The following is a 22,682-nucleotide window of genomic DNA, read 5'->3' on the forward strand; positions in this document are numbered from 1 at the left end:
TGCTTTCCACGTAGGAGGTCTGGGGTTTGGTTCCCATTGCCTCCCACACACACACAAAAAAACAAACAAGCAAAAAATTAAAAAAACAACTCAAGGGAAACTGATGTGGCTCAGTGGTTGAATGCAAGCTTCCTACATATGAGGTCCTAGGTTCAATATCAGGCCCTGGTACCTCAAAAAAAATAAAAAATAAAAAATAAAAATTAAGCAGTAGGGTATGGTTTCATATGTTTACAGTACTTGATACTTCAAAGGTTAATTCACTTCTTAGAGATGAAAGGGGGGAAAATCACTTAATAATGTTATTTTTTCATTGACAATGCCTCAAGCACACAAACTCTGAATTGTTCTGCAAATTAAAACTGAAACCATCTCTAACTGGCATTTAATATTCTGTCAAAGCATACAATACATATATTAGTGAAATCCAGGCATACAATATAGTAAAATGCCCATCACTGAGTTAAATAATTCAAAGTCCCCTATATAATCTAGATTGTCCTCCCTACCATTACTCCTTACTCTTGAATAACCACTAACCTGAATTTGGGCATACCATTCCCACTTGGATTTTTATGCTTTATATACAATATAAGGATTTCACAAAATTATGTTAGAGAGTATGTGTTCTTTGTAAGCTTGCTTTTTTCACTCAATGCTGTTTGAGATCACCCATGATGGTATATAAGAAGACATCACAGGACTTTCACTGCATTACTGTAATCCTGCTTTGCTCATTTTAACTGCTATACAGTTACCCATGGTATATCACAATTTATAAAATCTACTGATAAATCTTTAGGCTATTCTCCATTTTTTTGCTTTTATAACACTGGTATAATTGCAATCATGTTACAATATTAATCTCCATAGGCATGAGTAAGAGTGTCTCTAGGAGACACAACAGGTTCTTAACTTGGGGTCCACAAACCCCTTTATTGTCAGGTTTGTGATATGGAAGGTTTGTGAATTTATGTGAAAACAAATGCTTCTTTATTTTTCAAAACCATAAAATAAAATTTAACATTTCTTTCAATTATGAATTTACACACCTAATAGTATTTAGCAATATCTGTGATTTTTATCACCAAAAGACCTCAGATTTTTTCACTATCATAACAATGGTTGCAATTATTTCAAAATATCATTTATGGGAGCAGGTGTAGCTCAGTGGTTTGAGTGCCTGCTTCCCATGTACAAGGTCCTGGGTTCAATCTCTAGTACCTCTTAAAAACAAAACGAAACAAAACACCAACCAAAGAAATCATTTATGCTCATCATTACTTTAAAATTATAGTAGCTATTAGAACTTTCACTTGTTCTTACTAGTATGCATTAAAAAAGAACCACATAATATGATTTTTTAAAAAAAGGTGATTAACTATTTCAGGGATTCTTAACTAGGGGTCCACAGTTTCAGAGGGGCCATGAGCTTGAACTGAAAAAAATCTACTTGTTATCTTTATTTTCTCTGACCTCTAACTGAAATCTAGCATTTCCTTCACTTATGAATATATGCAATAAATAAATTACAGTAGTATTCAATTCATCTGACTGGCAAAGGGGTCCATGGAATAAAAAAGGCTAAGAATCTCTGAACTATTTCAATATAATTTGATTTCAACCGTAATCTGATGTATTTTATTAAATGGATTTTAAAACTATTTTAATCTAACCATCACTAGAATGTCAAAAGGGGTTTGGAGCAACAACAAAAAATAGTTAAGAACATCTATTAGGAGATGTGACTAGCAGCAGAACTGCTGGATCACAGTGTATAGGCATCTTCAATTTTCATAGCCATCAACAAATTACTCTTCAAAGTAATTCAAAATAAACTGTAGCAATTTATTCTCCCATTAGAAAATATAAACGTTTCTACAGCTCTACATTTTAGTAAAAACATTCCTGTTCAAGAACTAAACGTCTTCTGATGGGTATCTGACCTATGAATCTATCTACCCTGGTAGCAACTTTCTTTTTTTTTTTCTTTTCTTGTATATGAAACAGAGCATATAGACCCCTTCTGCCTCCCAAAACCTTCGTTTAATTTACAATTTCTGAGTTAGTAATGAATTTGAGCAACACTTTGTTTTCTTTGCAGATTACTTAAAATTCCTCTTCTGTAAACTGCTCAATCCTACACTTTGTTTCTTTATCTGATTTGTAGGAGGTTCTCCATGTATTGAGGATACTAATCCTTTCTTGGTTTTATGAGTTACAAATTATTTTTTTCTCAATATGTAGTTTATGATGTCTTTCGGTTTAGAGATGTTTTTATTTCAATGTAGTTCAATTTGTCTATCTTTTGATAGGTGAGTTTTGTGTCTTTGGTAATCCTTCCAGAAACTAAGGCCATTCTTTTCTTTTTTTTAAGACAAATTTGTTTTGTTTGCCACATTTGGGAATTTATTTAGTAAGGTCAGGTGACAAAGGAACTGAATGTTACTCTTTCTATATCATCAACCAGTGTTCTCAGTATCATTTGGTGAACAGTTCCTATGTTTTCTTACCTGTCACATATCAAGTTTCCATTAAGTATAGCCCCATTTCTAGATTCTATATTCTATTCCAATGCTCTATTCCTGAACTAAACACCACACATTCTTAATTACTATAGCCAGAACACCACCATCTTCTGGGAGAAAGCACTGCCTTGCGGAAGTCTCGATTTTGGATTTCTAGCCTCAAAACTAGGTTAGGCAGGAATGCACAGGCAAAAGAGCCTTCCCTCAAGAATGGGTTCAGGGCTCACTTTCTCTCCCTCATGGCTGGGCTTAGCAAATTCCCTGCAGAGACATACAAAGCACCAGGTTCACAAAACAAGCCAGGTGCCTGTTCCCTACAGCTAAGAGCAGAAGATGCACAGATGAACTGAAAGAAGCAGTGATGGACCCGAACTAATCAAATGACATTAATTCCTTCTCCCCGAAAGATATCAACTTACTCCCTTCTGGGGGAGGCTCCATTTCCCTGAAATGAGCTTTGAGCAAACAGCAGGAACTGGTGAAAACATCTTTCTAAAAATTCCAGACAACAAAGGACTGCAGTAACAGGGTGAGCACAGAATTTTTTAAAAAGTCCATTTAAAAGTGATAGAGTCCCCTCTCAATTGGAAGTAGAGTGGACATCACCACACCAAAATCCTCAAGATTAAGGAATGAACAAACATAAGGGGCGATTGCAACTATGGACTAAAGTATACTTATTATTATTCTAGAAATGGAAGAACTTGTAATACTGACATAAAGGCAGTGGTTACCAGGGGTTCTGAGGGGAGGGAGAGGTAAGAATAGGTGTAACATGGAGCATTTTGGGGATATTGGAATTGTTCTGCAAGACACTGCAATGACAGATACAGGCCATTATACATTTTGTCAAAACCTATCAAAGTGTGCGGTACAAAGTACACAAATGAAAGATGTTGTTAATGGGGGAAAGTATAAAAGGGGGTACAATGGGACTTTCCTATATTTTTGATATATTATTTATGTAACCTAAAACCTCTTTGAAAATTATATATATATATATGGTAAGAGTCTCCTGGAACCCTGGTAAACCCCTCTTCTATCCTCTCACCTGCTAGGTGCAGAGCTGGCCAAACTTCCAGAGTGGCTCCCTGGTCCCAGCTTCACTGTACCTCTCATGTACATTCTGGGAGCAGGTCCGCCTGGCCTAATCTGGCTAGTGGCCTGAAGCATTTGCTATACCAGAACCTGCCCTCATATAGAAGGAGGCTCACCAAGCTCTACTACAGAATGTTGTGGGAGAGTAGACAAGTGGCTATGTGGGGCAAGAGACTGCTGGCTATAGGACATTCAGTGCTGTACCTGGAATTGTAAGGAAACAGTTTGCTAAGGAAGACCTATGGAAGACCTATCCTTGTAAATGGGGGAATTCCTAGGGTCAAATGCCTGCCCAAGACAAGTCTAGTGTGCAGACAGGACTAGGGAGCCCTCTAAGCTTGGCTTGGAGCTATTCTCTAAAAACACTGTATGGATATGACCTGAAAGAGAACACTGACACAGGCCAATCTGCAAAAGACTGGGAAAGGTGTTTTCTTTCTTTCTCTTCCTTTTCCCTGCTAGCTCTTGACATTCAAGGAAAGCACTAGCGGGATACAAGCATAAAGACCAAATGCCTCAGAGTCCAAATTCCAATAACAACACATTAAAATGTCAAAATGTCCAGAATTCAACAAAAGAGCACAAAACATACGAAGAAATAGTAAGTAATGGCCCTGGAAAAGAAGACTACAGCATCAGAAAGTATCAATGTGGAGGACAAGACTTGGAACTACCAAAGACATTTAGAATATGGTCCTAAATATGATCAAAGAGTTAAAGGAAAACATGGATGAATGTTTCATCCAAGAACGAAAGGGAGTCAAGAAAACAAGAGATGGGGAAACGGACTTGGCCCAGTGGTTAGGGCGTCCGTCTACCACATGGAGGTCCGCGGTTCAAACCCCGGGCCTCCTTGACCCGTGTGGAGCTGGCCCATGTGCAGTGCTGATGCGCACAAGGAGTGCCGTGCCACACAGAGGTGTCCCCCGCACAGGGGAGCCCCATGTGCCAGGAGTGCGCCCATAAGGAGAGCCGCCCAGCACGAAAGAAAGTGCAGCATGCCCAGGAATGGTGCCACCCACACTTCCTGTGCCGCTGATGACAACAGAAGCGGACAAAAAACAAGATGCAGCAAATAGACACAGAGAACAGACAACGGGGGGGGGGGGATTAAATAAATAAAAATAAATCTTAAAAAAAAGAAAACAACAGATGGAACACAAAGAGAATATGAATACAGAGATGGAAATTATGTAAAGGCTCCAAACAGAGCTGAGACCACAGTAACTGAAATTTAAATTTGCCTAGAGGGGTCCAACAGGAGATTGGAGCTGGCAGAAAAAAGAATCAGTGAACCTGAAAAAAAAGACAGTTGCAATCATCCAGACTGAGGAGCAGAATAAGAAAAAGAACAAACACAGTCTGGGGTACCTATGGGACACCATTATCAAACATATCAATATAAACATTGCAGGAGGCCCAGAAGAAGGAAGAGGCAGAGAGAATATTCAAGGACAAAATGGCTAAAAACTTCCAGATTTAATGAATATACCCATCTAAGATGTTCCATGAACTCTAACGAGGTGAAACCCAAATAGAGCTACATCATACCATATTATAATTAAGATGTCGAATGCCAAAGGAAGAATTCTGGAAGTCATAAGAGAGAAACAATGTGTCACAAACAGAGTCAATAAGATTAAGTGCTGATTTCTCATTGGAAACCTGGAGGCAAGAAGGCAGTGGGAAGACGTTTAAAGTGCTGAAAGTAAAAAGTGCTGGGGAATGGGTGTAGCTCAGTGGTTAACTGCCTGCTGCCCATGTGCAAGGTTGTAGATTCAATCCCCAGCAAATTCCTAGCCAAGAATTCTGTATCTGGCAAAAACTGTCTTTCAAAAGAGAGGAAAGAAAAAAAATAGCTAAGGACAGGCTGAAACAGCCTAGAAAAAGATCTTGTAGGGTTCAAGACACCAGGCGAATGCTGGACACCGCCCAGAGGATGGAGGGACAAAGGACAGAAATTGCAACTACAGAACTGTGAGTTGAAACCAGTAGCTGCTGCTGCCAGCACCATCCCCCCCACACACATTAGAGACACTTTAGAATTCTTGGGCCCCTGGGCCTGTGGCTATAGACAAAGGGGGCTCCAGGGATCTACTACCCCAGGAAAGGGGAGAGAGAGGAACACAGCCTAGGGTTGAATCAGCTTTTGACTCACAAACTTGGTCTGCTGTATCCCAGGAGCCCTTCAAGGCCAGGTGGGGCCACACCATTATATGCCTTTGGAGCGGGCAAGGAACTAAAGATACACAACCCTCCCAATCTCCTTCTCTACTAACTGATTGTTCAGGACTCAAAGAGGAATGGAAATATTCCTTAGCCAGGAAAAGGGAGGAGGCTGCCAGAGAAGGTTGGAGAACTGTCTCAGAGAAAGTTTGAATTACAAGGTTCCTAGCCTCCAGACAGGAAGCTCTATCACACTGATCTGGTCTCTGTTGCAACAAATACATGCCAACCAGGCATAGAACTGAGAGATGCCAAAGAGCACTATCTGCTGGAAAACCAAGGAAGTGCATGTGAGAAAATTAAAAGTAAGTAGATGAGACTCTTTCTAGCCTCTATAGCCTCCCTCACCAAGGTCCTTGGAAGTGAGTCTACAATCAATTACTGGGCCCAGTGCCCAGTTTTGACCAATAAGCAGGGACAATCCTAACAACCTAGGTCAAGCCAAGAATCAAGGAGCAGTGGTAATACATAAGCTCCTGCCACTAAATTCCTACAAAAGAGAAAGAAATTGTGCATCTAAGTAAACTACATCCTAATCAGATGCCTAGACATCAGCAAAAAATTACGAGCCATACCAAGAAAGTAGAAGACATGGCCAAAGTAAAGGAATATATCAAAGCCCCAGAAGAGACACACGATTTGAGAGAACTAATCAGCAAGATGCCCAGAAATTTACAAAATCAAATTAATGAGCTTAAAGACAATATGGCTAAAGAGATAAATGACATCAAGAACACATTGAGTGAGCACAAACTAGAATTTGAAAACCTGAACAGAAAAGTAACAGAGATCATAGGAATGAAAGATACAATAGGTAAGATAAAAAAAACACATTAGAGGCATACAACAGCAGATTCAAAATGATAGAAGAAAGAATAAGTGATACAGAAGACGGAACAGTTGAAATTGAAGAGAGAAAAGAACAGAGAGAGAACAGAGTGGAAAAATTGGGCAGGGGCTCAGAGAATTGAATAACAACATGACACACAATAAAATACGTGTCATGGGAGTTCCAGAAGGAGAAGGGGAAAGGGGTGGAAAGAGTATTGAGGAAATAATACCTATTTCCCAAGTCACATGAATGAAAAGAATTTCCATGTCCAAGAAGCACGGTGTTACCCAAATCAGAATAAACTCCAAGACACGTACTACTCAGAATGTTAAATGTCAAAGATAAAGAGAAAATTCTTAGAGCAGCAAGGGAGAAGCAAACCATTACATACAAGGGATGCCCAGTGACACTTAGCATGGATTTCTCTTCAGAAACTATTGAGGCAAGATGACAGTGGTATGATACAATTAGGATACTAAAAAAGAAAAACTGCCAGCCAAGAATTCTTTATCCAGAAAAACTGTCATTCAAATATGAAGGTGAGTATAAAATATTCACCAAAACAAAACAAAACAAAACAAAACTAAGAGAATTGCAAAAAAGAATCCACCTCTGCAGGAAATATTAAAGGTAGCCTTAGAACCTGAAATAAAAAACCAGGCAAGAGAGGCTTGGAGGAGAATAAAGAATAGCAGAAAGAATAACTGAAAGAGTAAAAAGGCAGACAAAAATATGATATAACATGAATAAAATGGTGGAAGTAAATAGTGCATTTATAGTAATATCATTGAATGTGAATGGATAAAACTCCCCAATCAAAAGATATAAGCTGACAGAATGGATAAAAAAACAAAACAAAACATGAGCCACTCATATGCTGCTTATAAGAAACTCACCTGAGACCCAGGGATACAAACTGGCTAAAAGTAAAAGGTTGGAAAAAGGCATTCCATGTGACTAGCAACTAAAAAAAAAAAAAAACACAAAACTGGAGTAGCTATATTAATATCAGACAAAACAGACTTTAAATGTAAAAAAAACTGTAAGAGGTACAGATGGCCATGATATATATTAATAAAAGGGACAGTCTACCAGGAAGATATAGTAGTCATAGACATCTATGTACCTAATCAAGGTGTCTCAAAATACATAAGACAAACTCTGGGAAAACTGAAACTATAATAATTGTTGGAGACTTCAACACTCCACTCACACATGGTTACATAGAACAACTAGACAGAATTATCAACAAGAAAACAGAACTTGAACAATATGATAAATGAGTTAGACCTAACAGATATATACAAAACATTGCATCCAAACTCAGCAGGTTATACATTCTTCTCAGGTGCCAATGGATCTTATTCTAGGATAGACCACACATTAGGGCACAATGAAGCTCTCAATAAATATAAAAAGACTGAAATTATACAAAAAGGAGGGAAGAATTAAGACATTCTCAGATAAACAAAACTGAGGGATTTTATCACCATTATAAGACATACGAAAAGGAGTCCTGTAGGCTGAAAGGACAATAAAGATCTCTGGTAAAGAGAATGACATGGGTAAATATAAATACCAATACTATTGTATTTTTCATTTGTAACTCTACTTTTTACTTCCTACAGGATCTAAAAGGCAAATGCATAAAATGCAATGACAAAATAATGGATTCACAGTATATAAATATGTAATCTGTGACAAGAACTATAAAACGTTGGGGGACGGAAGGAGTACAGAAACATAGTTTATGTAGATTATTGAAGATGTTAAGTTGATATCAAAGTAAACAAGATTGTTATAGATTTAGGATGTTAAATTTAAGTCCCACGGTAACCACAAAGAATATATACAAACTCATAGTGATAGAAAATTGAGCTCAGGTTATAGGGAGGGGAACAAGGCAATGGGGAGTTAATGCAGAATGAGTATAGGGTTTCTGTTTGGAGTAAAGAGACAATTCTACTACTGAATGGGTGACAGTACTGCAATACTGTGAATATGATTAATCCCACTGAATGGCACACTTGAGAGGGGTTGGGATGGAAAGATCTGTGTTGTATGTTTCCACAATTAAAAAAACAAAAACAAAAAACAAGGAAAGAAAGATACACTAAAGAGATAATGACAATTAAATACATTACACTGGATAGGTTAATGGGACCTATGAAAAAATTTAAAATTAGACAGTAAGCTTTATATCAATGTTAAATTTCTTGAATTTGATAATTGCAGTTACAGTAATAACATAAGTAAATATATTTGTTCGTAAGAAATGTACATAGAAGTATGATGTGTGCAACCTGCCCTCAAATGGAAGGGAGGGAGAAGGGAGAGAGGAAGGGGCGGATGGGCAAAGGTAGCAAAATGTTAAAATTGGTGGATCTGGTTATCTGAGGGCATATTAGAGTTCTATGTATGGGGTTTGTATTATCTTTAAAACTGCCCTGTAAGTTTGAAACTATTTAAAAATAAAAAGTTTTTTAAAAAAATTCATACCTGGTAGGACATCTTCCTTCAATATCATCCCAACTTTACCTTCAATATTGTTTTGGCTATTTTTTTTCAATGACAACTATCATTTTTATAATGTAGAAATCATAGCAAAAGAAATTAGAACTATCAAATTATCAAGAATTTTAACTAAAGCCGTCCCCATCTTATAAATTAGTTTCCTCAATATTTTGTTCTATCTTAAAACTCATCAAGTGGATAGCATTAAAATTATTCCTTCAATAGTTTATGCTTATTTATACTTAACCAAGGTACTTGTTTACCACTCTATTTTTTCTTCTTATTCCTTCTTTAGGTTCAATTTTCCTCTAGTTTGAAAAGTATTTTTCAAAATTATTTTAGCGAATATCCATTAGTAGATTCTGGTTTGTTTGAAATTGTTTATTTTATCCTCATTCTTGAATGATAACTTAGATGCATGCAGAATTCAAGTTCGTTTTTTTTCTACCAGCACTTTCCAAATATTGTTTCAAGGTGTTCTGGATTTTATTGCAGTTGTCAAGATAAATGTCCTTTGTAGGGAATTTATGTTTTCTCTCTGGCTGCTTTGAGTAACTTTTTTCTTTTTACTATTGTGCTCTGTAACTTCACTACCATTCATTTAGTTTTACTTACCAGTAATGAGGCTGACTGTGCTTTTCATTTATTTATTTTTAAAAAGATTTATTTATTTATTTCTCTCCTCTTACCCCGCCCCCCCACCCCGGTTGTCTGTTCTCTGTGTCTATTTGCTGCATCTTCTTTGTCTCTTCTTTGTCCGCTTCTGTTGTTGTCAGCGGCACAGGAATCTCTGTTTCTTTTTGTTGCGAATTCTTATGCCAGCTCTCCGTGTGGGTGGCACCATTCTTAGGCAGGCTGCACTTTCTTTCACGCTGGGCAGCTCTCCTTATGGGGCGCACTCCTTGCGCGTGGGGCTCCCGTACGCAGGGGACACCCTTGCGTGGCACGGCACTCCTTGCATGCATCAGCACTGCACATGGGCCAGCTCCACACGGGTCAAGGAGGCCCTGGATTTGAACTGCAGACCTCCCATGTGGTAGACGGACGCCCTAACCACTGGGCCAAGTCCGCTTCCCTGTGCTTTTTAAATAAATAAAAAGTTTCAAGTATTTGTCTTTAAGTCAGAAAAATTCTCAAATATTATCTCTTTGAATATTTTCTCCTCCTATCCTCCATTCTCTTCTTTATGAGATTTTATAAGTGTATGAGAATGTGACCACACAGAACTTTATTCTGTCCTTCTTACATTTTAACTTTTATTTTCCATTTCTTTCTCTCTATTACCCTCTGGGCAATATTCTCAGATCTACCATCTTGCTCACTAATTCTCTCTTCCATTATTATATCTAATATGCTTATCTTTTTTGACAAAGGGAACCCATTCACCACTCCAGTCCCTAACTCTTCCCATTTGTATCAACATCAAAGCTAGTGGGGTGGGAGGAAGCTAGGCACATACTAAGGGCTTGAGTGGGGTGGAATCTCTGACAATCTCACCATGGACAAATACCCCTCCCTGCCCCTCTCGCTAATCTAGTGGTAACCCTATACATGGGATTTTGATGAGACACATGACAATCAGCAGATCAATTTGCAATTATCCCTTCTAACCTCCATCCCATTCCAGCATTATGAACAGACAAGGCTTCCCAGCAACACCCTTGGATTTCCTCATAGTTCCTCAAAGGTCCACCTTCACTGCCCTTTTTCACTTTCATTTCCATCTCAAACTGGAGGCTTCAACATCCACAAAGTCACATACCCTATCCACTGAGACTCAGATCCAAGGCAGCATATCTATCTCAACCAGGGTTATCTTTATAAAGTCTATCTTTCCCAGATAACAGGCAGTCAAAGGAAAAGCCAAAGTATCTGAGGCCAGATGACTGAAGATGGTGGCATTTCTCAATTAGTTGTTTTTTCTTTTTTAGGAGGTACCAGGGATCAAACCTGGGACCTCATATATGGGAAGCAGGTGCTCAACCACTTAGAGCCATATCTGCTCCTTCAATTAGTTTTTAATTTCAATGCATTTTTATTTCCTGAAGTTCGATTTGGGTCTTTATTAAATCAATCCTTTTATTTTTCCTAGCTCCACAGCATCCCGATAACTTGTTTTGTTTTTAATAGTTTTTAGCCTTTTAACTCTTTAAAAATATATTTTAGAGGTTCAATTCAATACCACTTTTATCTGCGGTATTGGGAATCTAATTTTGCCTGTTTTGTTTAGGCTGCTGACACTCACTCATTGAGGCTTGTTTCTTCCTGTGATTTACAATACTAGATAAAAGGTTATCTTAAACTGTGATTTGTCTGTGGGAATCTTGTATAGCTTCAGCTGTAGATGTATCCCTTTAGATGGGTTCTGAGTTTGTTTCTGTCTGGTACACCAGAGATTTTACTAGTCCAGGATATTACTCTATTCAAACAGTTTAAATTTGAATTTCATATTATATGAATACAGGTCGCTGATTATGAATTCTCAAGGTAAACTTTCAGTTGGAGAAGTGTCTTTGTCTTTTTCCTATCTCATGGACTTCATTTTTCTGTAGTTTGTCTTTTCATTAAAGGTGTAGCTCTTCAAGGAAACTGACTTTATGGGTTCTCAGTTCCAATACCTGATTGGCTTGTGATTTCATCTACCCTCAGATAGATGGCAAAACCAAGTCTCTCAGTTCACAAGATTGTCAACTGTCCCAGAAAAGCCCTAGTGTCATTTCATACTGTCCCTATTCTGGTTTTAGTTTCTCATTATTATTTAGACCTTTGAAATTACCAGTACATTCTTGCAAGCTCAGCTATGCATTTGAAAGGATAGGCTTCTGTTATTTTAATTTAAAAAAATTAAAATATCAGTTGTTTTATACTGAGAAGAGTGTTTAGCTTATCTGTTTTTCCATTTGCTGACAGTAAGAGTATCTATCTATCTATCTATCTATCTATCTATCTATCTATCTATCTATCTATCTATCTAATCTATCTAATCTATCTGTCTGTCTATCTACCTATCTATTTTAAAAGGTAGCAGGGCCAGGGATTGAACCTGGGACCTCATGTGTGAGAACTGGTGCTCAACCACTGAGCCACATCAGCTCCTCTGATTTGGTTTTATGGTTTCTTTGCTTGTTGTTTGTTTTTCTCTTTGTTTTTAGGAGGCACCAGAAACACAACCTTGGACTTCCCATGTGGGAAGCAGGTGCTCAACCACCTAAGCCACAGCCACGCCCCCCTATATATATATTTTTTAATCTTACCATAAATTTTTAAAGCTATACTGATAGAAAAACAAGCGTCTAGATCACTTGTTGACTTCCTTGTACATTATTCAATTATTACTATAACTGAACTAAAAAAACTTCATTCTAAAGAGGTTACAAAAAGTTAATCCAGTCTCAAAACAACTAGAAAACAGTAGTCAATGAGTCAAATTAATTATTATATTCTACCTATTAAGTGATATTTTAAAATGTAATCTACCTTCTTAATTATCCTGATAAGTACTTAGAATATTCTGTACCATGCAACATTCATTTTTTGTTTACAATGACTGTACATCTTCATAAATGTCTGCTTAAATTTTAACATATATTTGGGTGCCCTGTGTCAGACAACAGAATATGATGAATACCACAGACAGATCCTTGTAGTCTAGACCTTACACTATAAGAGGCAGAGACATTAATTTTACTAAGCATGATGAAGACGGGGAAATGGGTACTTTGGGAACTCATCACAAAAGACCGAACTCTGTGTTAAGTGTACCCACACTAGAGTTAGCCAAGTAAGATGACAAGAATCGAAATCAGCAGGTTTCTCTGAGGATTAAGTGAGATCATGAAAATGAAAGTACCCACAGTTCTTGTCCCATAATATTTTAATTACATGCCAATCTGGAAATACGCTAAAGGCAAACTTGGAAATGTAAACTATAGATTGGAGGCAAGGGGACTCAGAAACTATTTTAACAATGAGTTGTGGAATGTAAGAAATACTATGAAATTTGATTATCTACCCACTATTTAGTACTGGAAAATGTATCACTTACAGTAGGCCGATGTAGCTAACCCTTATATACATTATACAAGATGAAAGATGGTACAGCATAGTGCTTAACAGTCATAGCTTAAAAATGAACTTGTAAATGCAATCACTATTGTACAGACTTTAAGTCTGAATAACTTTCAGTACAGGGCTTTCATAAAACATCTATATAATTTAAAAGACATACTGTATTTTCAATTGTGAAATGTCTTCTCTCAGCCAGAAATTGTCACTGGATGTGAAATAAGACTGTGGTATAAAATAATTCTATCATTTTAATTATAATTTTTAATTAAAATTTAAAATCTATTTAAAGATTGTTTCTATCATACCTACAATTTCAAGCTTTCAAAAGCATTTTGAAGTGCCCAAAGCTTGTAAATTAGGCCTGCTAAAAACTTACTCCAAGTAATTTACTTATGTTTTCTCTACTGCCACCATCCTATTTCAAGTGATCATGATCTCTTCTGATTTCCTGCAATAACTTTCTACTAACACATTTCCATACACTGACTCTTATTATTCTTATATAATCTTTTTATCTGCTTTGTCCATATTATAGCAGGAATATTTTTAATGTTTAATTAACTCTAAGAAATGCCACTTCTCATGTCTTTAAAATGAGGATGTACTGTGTAATTGATGGAGTCTTAAGATTGAATGAAATATCAAATGTTACAACCTTCCATAGCTTCCTTTTGGATAAAGTTGAAAATCGTGACCTAATGTGCTCCTTGCAAACCTTTGGAGCTTAGTTTCTTGTCACTCAAACATTTTCTATTCTCAAACATGCCAGGCTCCTTTATACACGCTATTCTATATAAAATGTACTTCTGAGGAAAGCGAACTCGGCCCAATGGATAGGGCATCCACCTACCACATGGGGGGTCCACGGTTCAAACCCCAGGCCTCCTTGACCCGTGTGGAGCTGGCCCATGCGCAGTGCTGATGTGTGCAAGGAGTGCCGTGCCACGCAGGGGTGTCCCCCGCATAGTGGAGCCCTACATGCAAGGAGTGCACCCCATAAGGAGAGCCGCCCAGCGTGAAAAAAAGTGCAGCCTGCCCAAGAATGGCGACACACACACGGAGAGCTGACACAGCAAGATGACACAACAAAAAGAAACACAGATTCCCGGTGCCGCTGATAAGGATGGGAGCGGTCACAGAAGAACACTCAGCGAATGGACACAGAGAGAAGACAACTGGGGGAAAGGGGGAGTAAGAGGAGAGAAATAAATAAAAAAACAAATCTTTAAAAATAAATAAATAAGTAAATAAATAAATGCACTTCTGGGGAGCAGGTATAGCTACATGGTTGAGCACGTGCTTCCCATGTACAAGGTCCTGCTTCAATTCCCACTACCTCTCTCTTTTTTTTTTAATTTATTTTTTATTTGCCTGCTCTCTGTGTGCATTCGCTGTGTGTTCTTCTGTGACTGCTTCCATCCTTATCAGTGGCACCGGGAATCTTTGTTTTCTTTTTTGTTGTGTCATCTTGCTGTGTCAACTCTCCGTGTGTGTGTTGCCATTCTTGGGCAGGCTGCACTTTTCTTGCACTGGGCGGCTCTCCTTATGGAGCACACTCCTTGCACGTGGGGCTCCCCTATGCGGGGGACACCCCTGCGAGGCACGGCACTCCTTGCGCGCTTCAGCACTGTGCATGGGCCAGCTCCACACGGGTCAAGGAGGCCCAAGGTTTGAACCACAGACCTCACATGTGGTAGGCGGATGTCCTATCCATTGGGTCAAGTTCACTTCCCACCACTACCTCTTAAAAATAAAATGAAATGGAAAAACCAACTCTCATTGGGGAGCGAATGTAGCTCAGTGGTTGGGTGCCTGCTTCCTATGTATGTACAAGGGTCCTGGGTTCAATCCCCAGTACCTCCTGGAGGGGGAAAAAAAAAAGTCATCCTTCAAAGATCAAATGAGTCATTTCCTCAGGGACACCTTTGATTGTCCTCACTTCATGTTAAGTCATTGTCCCCATTTTTATGTCTTTATGAATTCTACATGCTTCTTTCATAGCCCATAATGACAAGTAAAATTTTTCAAACAAATGTGTGTGTAATTAGCAAGTAACTAGCATTTCTCCAAGCATAAAAGGAATTCCTATTACCTAAAATAAAGGTAAAAATTGCAAAAGCAGCGGCCATGAAGTATATGAATCTCAGTAAGTCTAACACAAATCAAAACCATGACCAATTTGCAAAGGACACAGCCACTACCATTATGACTTTTTTTTTTTTTTTGCAAAAGTTCACTGTAATTAAGCTTCCAACTACTTACTACTAACAAAATGTGGGGGAGATGGAGTTACAACAACTAGAAACTTTTTCCTCACCAATAATCTACAACTAAGTTTTCTTGAGAACACACTGAAAGGCAAGCTTCAAATTCCACAGGAATATGAAGATTATTTTATATCTAATTTTACCAAGAAGCCATCTACCCACTATAAACTATTTTATGTAACGATTATAGGCATTTTGTCCCCCCTGAAAACTAAGTCTCCTCTATTTATCTAGAAGCATGGCATAAAATCTCAGAGAACTATGTTATTTTAGTGTCCAAATAATTTTTAAGACAACAGTAAAATAGATCGAAACCAACTTAAGCACACAACAGGAACAACTGGGTTTTCAAAAATAACATTTACCAAGTGTTTGCTATATGCTAGGTGGCTGTTATTACTTCTGTTCTCATTTAATTCTCACAAAAACCCTATGCCATACTAGGCATTATTACTTTATTTTACAGATGAACAGACGCAGAAAAATGTAATATCTCCTTGAAATTCACATGACTTGTAAATGAAAATCAGAACCAACAGTTAAACACAAATTTGACTCAAAGTTCTTGCTCCATTCACTACACTACCCAAACATATCTGAGAAATTGTAAAACTTCTAAGACAATTTTTTTTTCTCAGAAAAGCTATATTGGTATGTTAACTTGAGATCATTAAAAGGGTTAGGCTAAGTACTTTACTAAATTACAGTTGAAGGTAAAATGAGAAAGGGAAACCTATATTATTTAAATATTACCAATTGACTATCAAATTTTCATGAAAACAATAGAACTTTAAAACAAAGCATCAAAAAAGTAGCAATAAAATGTCAAATGAAATTTAAAACAGATTAGCCACTCTTGCTTTTTTAGTGCCTTCTCTTCAGCATTATCAAACTGATTTCTAGGGGCTTGATATACTATCCCCAATTGCAGCGTTATCTTCAGTAAGAGCTGATGACTGCATCTAACCCACTCTATTCATTTCATTCATTCTTTTCCACCTACTTTAAGTTGTTTTGATAGGCTAAATGAACAAAGGCTCAGTCACATGACCTCCCACAACATGTACAGTTCCAGACTGCTAGGAGATGGGGTTGGGGAGTGAGGAAAACAAACAAAACAATTGTTCATCTCAGTACCATGCAAACAACAGTGCTCAGTAGATAATTTGCTGATGTAATTTCTTCTTGTGCAGGAAACATAATACTAACAACAGCCTTAAAGCAATTTGCACATCTTCAGTTCCTTGCTTTGAAGTTACTGGATTCTAAACATAATTCTAATGAGCATTTTCTACAATTCTTATCCCTATATTAAAGTATTTTCTAAATTAGCAATCCAAATCCCTTTCTATTACTTGCTTCTTTCTTTGTGGAGAAACAAACCTTCCACACTAATTGTGTAACTGAAACACTGAGATTGGTTTCATTAACTTAACCTGAAATTTTCACTTAATTACCTAACAACTATACCCTCAAAAAGATCTAGTCCTTAAGTCTTGTCAACATTTAAACTTCTGTTTCATTTTATTTTTAGCAATATTCAAAGTTTTACTGCTAAATTAAGAATACATATGACATGGTTATATATCAAAATATGGGTGGAGATAAGTGTCTGGAATTTCTTGATTAAAATACTTTAGGTCAATATTGGAGTCCTCCCTCCTTATCGTTTTCTCCAACACACTGACTTAGCAAATACATGGGCATCTATTTCACCTCTTAAAATGATACTAATTGTTGTTGGGTGTTGGGCTACAGAAACACAAACTTGTTTGCAGGCAGAAGTACAGTTGAAATATAACTTTCCAATGCAGCATGGGTCTCAGGTGCCATTTTTATAAGAAAAGGAATCATATAAGTAATTACTTTTGTCTGGCTATTGATTTCTGATAGGCCTACATGATCTAATTAGCAATTCAAAACTGAGAGAGAAGTAATTTGTTGGCCTTTTAAACTACAGTTAATCTTCATTTTTCTTCTTGATAACTTCAGAATAATTAGATTGTAAGCCTGGAAACGGATGGGAAAATAACAAATTGATGCAAAATAATGCTGCTCACATTATTGGCAACAAAAACCTATCAGTGTGTCTTTTAAGGTGTTTTGAAATACATCATGAAAATAAAAGCTGGACTTTATGTGGCCAAATCTACAGATTAAACTCCTACTGCATATTTCCTTACGAACTTCAAATTTGGTACCTTACAGGTGGAACTGGGCCTATCCCAGAGTAAAGAGGGTCTACATCAGTTGAATTTTCCTCAATAAATGAATAACTAGTTGGGGAAATATTTAAAAAATGACATCATGTTCCCTGTTTCTCCACACCCCTTGCTTCTCAGAATCCTAAAATATTTAGAACCTGGCACACAGAGGCAAGTTTAGGTTAATGTTAAAATAAAGCAGAAACTTAAGTAGCTGAACCAAAAAAAGAGGAAACACATTAAGCCCTATAAGAAAATGGCTAACTCTTTTCACTAAATGACTTACAATACCCATTGCACAGCAAAACCCATAATACCTAGCCATTCACATAAATTAAAAAAAAGTCTTTTCATCAAAATAAGATTAATTTGAATGTGAAGGCAACTAACTGATAGGGCTAAATTTCAACTCTAATAAGTAAGGCCTTAAGCTAAAACTTTCTAAAGAAAACAAAAAAGGCTAAGGAGGGGACAGAAGTGAAGTTGAATGTGGAATGGGGATAAAGAGGGAAAAATTCTTGCTCATTATAGGAAGGAAATTTTACACTTCAGAGAAAAGTTTCTAAAGTGTTTTGAATGGGGTATTGAGGGATCATCAAAAGGGAGACCAAAACTGAACTGAAAAACTGAAATGGAATAATAACTGGTACTGAAACTCAGTAGGTAATCTTATAAGAATCTGCCACCATAGAAAAGCAAATGTGGTGGTGTTCATCACATAAAATAATTCATTGAGCTGATTTCCAAAAACTGTTTATTTTCTTGATGTCTTTCCTGAACAAAATGAAAGTCTAATATATAAAAGCACAATATATCAGCTTTATATGACAAGGTATTCACCTAAGGAAATAATACCAAAGCAAAATTTCTAAAAATCTGAAGAAGGGGGAAAAAAAAGAGGGAAGACTCCGTTTTTTTCCTTCTGCATTCTGAAAATAATTTAGGCTTATCCTCTTCTTCATTAATTTAATTTCATATGGCATCAGCTCGTTTCTTTACAACATTAAATGTGGATTTAAATTGTGTTACTGTTTCCTTGAAGTGCCATCTTTATCCTTCCTTAAAACATTTCTTTGTTTTCTGTCCCATATGCCATGAGCCAAGTCTTGATGCCATTCTACTGAATATGCTGGCATTTTCTTAAACTATATTTTTAGATCCTGTAAAATTTTTCTAGATTCTCTTCTTAGACTTATGTTTTTTTCTTTTGGCTCTGTTTTAAATGAGGACAGATCTTCCAAACTTAGTGTTGAAGGTCTTATTGTCTACCACACTTGTGGAAGTCAAATTCCTTTTCATATTTATAATTATGATATGCATAGATTACAACACAATTCCCAGTTTCTAGCAGGCTTTTATCTAATGCAGGTGTTTCTCAAACTTCTGTCATTTGTTTCCATTTTCACATTTGTTTTTTGGCCAAAATCAATATTATCCTAACATTTACTTGATACTTTATTTATAAGACATCATAGTACTTAATACTGATTTTGGGTTTGCTTTTTTTAAAGATTTTATTTATTTATTTCTCCCCATCTACTTATTGCTCTTATTGCTTGCATCTGCTGTGTCTGTCTGTTGTGTGATGGTCTTTTTTTAGGAGACACCAGGAACTGAATCTGGGACCTCCCAAGTGGGAGGGAGGCACCTAATTGCTTGAGCCACCTCTGCTCCCTGCTTTGTTGTGTCTCTCATTATGTTTTACTTTGTGTGTCTCTTGTTGCATCACCTTGTTGCATTAGCTTGCTGTGCCAGCCCATTGTGTCAGCTTGGTGTCTTGCTCATCTTCTTTAGGAGGCACCAGGAACCAAACCCGGCCCTCCCATGTGGATAGGTGGGAGCTCAATCACTTGAGCCACATCTGCTTCCCATGGTACTTTATACTGATTTTAGCATCGTTTTAACCAACACTAGTGTTGCTATGTTGGTTATTAAATGAATTTATAAGTATTGAAATGTTCATACATATACCACAAAAAACAATCCTTTATCTCTTGAAGAGATAAAAGAGATATATCTCTTGAAGATATACCATATTTTGGATAAGAAGCCTAAATATATCTTTTTCTTGTTTCTGCCATATGCATATTATTAGTAGCCATCTATATACTGCCTTTTTTATTGGTTTCCTTTCAAACAGAAAAATTGGTAGGGTTATAGGAAAAGGATACTTGCTTTACCTCACATAAGAGTGGGTTAAGTTTTTGATGGCAGTTCAGTTTTATCAATTGGGGGAGGGAGGTTATCAACTCTCCCTCTCCCCCATGATCCCTGTTTCAAAAAACAAACTCAATATATACTCTGTAGTTAATAAGTACGTTGTATTAATATTTCGCCATCTGCCTCAATTTATCCTATTGTTTTACCAATTATGCCCAGTTCTGTCTTTATGTCCAACTTTAGGGTGCAATAAAGTTGGGGATTTTGGCGAGAATAAGAAAAACTGATTTGGAGGTACAATTCAGGCACCATCTTGGACCATAAACACACAATATAAACACATTTTAACTCTACAAAGCAACAACTGAAGTGCTATATAACTGATATCAAGGAACAAGACTGATCCTCCATATTGACAGGTTAATTCAGCATTAACATTCTTTAACATCATCAAAGAAGTTTGCAGGGGCTTCCAATTCATGATGGCAGTACACACATCCTACTTTGTTACATACTTTCCCTCCAGAGAGTCCATTAAAATGATAATTAACGAAAGTGAAATAAGTAAATAAATGCATTAGAAAAGGATGGGAAAAGAGTCATCAGCAGAGAACAAATGTCTGCTAATGGTGAAATGCGGCCCAAGAAATAGCCGCCTAGATTATTTGATGGCAACTGAGAAGAGAATCAACGCTTCCCCATAAAACTGAGAGGTCCGGTTGGCAGAAATGAGACATGGGATTTTAAAAAAGCAGAAACAACGTAAAATCCATAGGACAGTCTAATCAATGCTCCTTCTCTTCCTTGCACACACAGCAAAATACTCAACTAGGAATTTACCCTTAGGTGGAAGGAAAAAATTAAGATATCAACGCAACTAGGAGGGCAACTAGAGTAGAAGTTAGCTTCCCAGACACCATTTTGTCATTTTGGTCTCCCTTTCTACTCACCCTAGCATGAAGTCTGACAGTTAACAAGTCCATCCTTATTCTGGGCTCACAGTAAGCCTCACTGTTAAACATCCGCAGGCAACCACAGATCACCCAACTTGAGGAAAACTCACAAAGATAAAATGTGCATTCACACACATGAAAATTATTAAAATTACTTCAGAGGAAACAAAAATTTATGAATATAATACACTTTTAAAAAAATCCTTTCATGGGTACAGAGTTTCTGTTTGAGGTAATGAAAACTTGGTAATAGATGGAGGTAGTGGTAGCACAACAGTGTCAAAGTAACCAATATCATTGAATTTTATATATATAAGGGGTCAATGATAAACTGTGTTGTTTATATCTTACCAAAATAAACTAAAAAAAAAAAAGTTTAGAACTACATTGTCCAAAACAGTAGCCATTAGCTACATGTGTTTATGGAACCCATAAAATATGACTAGTCGAGGGAAGTGGCTGTGCTCAATCATCTGGGTTCCCGTCTACCATATGGGAGGCCAGACACAGAAGAACACACAGCGAATGAACCACAAGAGAGCAGACAGCACACAAAAAGTCATAAGGGAGGGAGATGGAAAAAAAATGCTAGTCAAAATTGAGACGTGCTGTAAGCATATAATACACACTGGATTTCAAAGACTAGGTATAAAAATATATATATAATAGCTTATTAATTACTGTTTATACTAACTGCTAAAACAATATTTTTAATATATTGGATTTTAAATAAAATGTTAATAAAAAATCCTTTATTGTGAGTGCATTAAAAACAAGTGACTATAAAACAAGAATAGGATACTATGAGAAAACTCTAAAGGAACCTTTTAATATTAATCATCTTGATTTAAAATACAGATAGTGGAGAGTGGAGGATAGAACTGAAGAAAAGGAGCTGAGAATAATACAATCCTCATTTTACAGAGTAGAGCAGAAATGCTTATCCTAGATGGAACAATAAATAAAGGTATGGTATGGTCACAAAGTTGCAAGTGAAACCATCTAAACTGTGATTAATTTCCATACCACCATCAGGATTGCTCTGTAGTTGCACAATCTTTCTTAACCTAACTTTCCCCCCCAAAGCCATCTTTGCACAAAACTTAAAAATTTTTAAAAGGAAATTTTACATTACTACTCTCAGTCAAAACCACTGATGCTTGTCTTACATAGGTGATACCATAAAATAGGGAAAACATTAAATTCTATCGAAATGCTTTACAACCATTATTGGACACCTATGTGCATCTAAGGACAGATGATATAATCAATACTAGACTACACAAGTACAGTATAGATATACAAAAGATTAATTTCTGTCTGGGAGGATTTCTTTAATAAGTGTTTACTTATTTAAAAATGAATATGAATTTTAGGAAAGTGGAATGAAAAGGACGTGGTGGGGGGAGCTGATGCAGCTCTAGTGGTTCAGCGCATGCTTCCCATGTATAAGGTCTTAGGTTCAGTACCCAGCACCTCCTAAAATCAAATCAAATCAAAACAAAACAAAACAAATACGCAATAAAACCAACTCTCATTTGGGAGGAGATGTAGCTCAGTGGTTGAGTGACTACTTCTGATGTACAAGAGACAAGAGGTCCTAGGAATAATCCCTGGTACCTCTTTTAAAAAAAAAAAAAAAGATATGGTGGTTAATTAGATTGAAATGTGAAGGAAATATAAAGGAGAGAAGTTTAAGATGATTCCCAGGTTTTTAGCTTTATTTTGGTTTTGTTTCTTAAGAACTTTATTTATACATATCTATATCCATCAAACTTAACTCCCCCTTCCTGCTGTTCTCATCTTCTGGTAAACTCTTTGTTTTTTAAAAA

General features: G+C 36.8%; 1 protein-coding gene across 17 annotated transcripts in view; it reads right to left on the minus strand.

Moving 5' to 3' along the window:
• WNK1 (WNK lysine deficient protein kinase 1) overlaps nt 1-22,682 on the minus strand; it is a 175,024-nt gene that overhangs the window by 100,578 nt on the left and 51,764 nt on the right. The gene's annotated exons all lie outside the window — the stretch shown is intronic.

Source organism: Dasypus novemcinctus, chromosome 20 (assembly GCF_030445035.2).
Source record: "Dasypus novemcinctus isolate mDasNov1 chromosome 20, mDasNov1.1.hap2, whole genome shotgun sequence".
NCBI classification, from domain to species: Eukaryota; Metazoa; Chordata; class Mammalia; order Cingulata; family Dasypodidae; genus Dasypus; species Dasypus novemcinctus.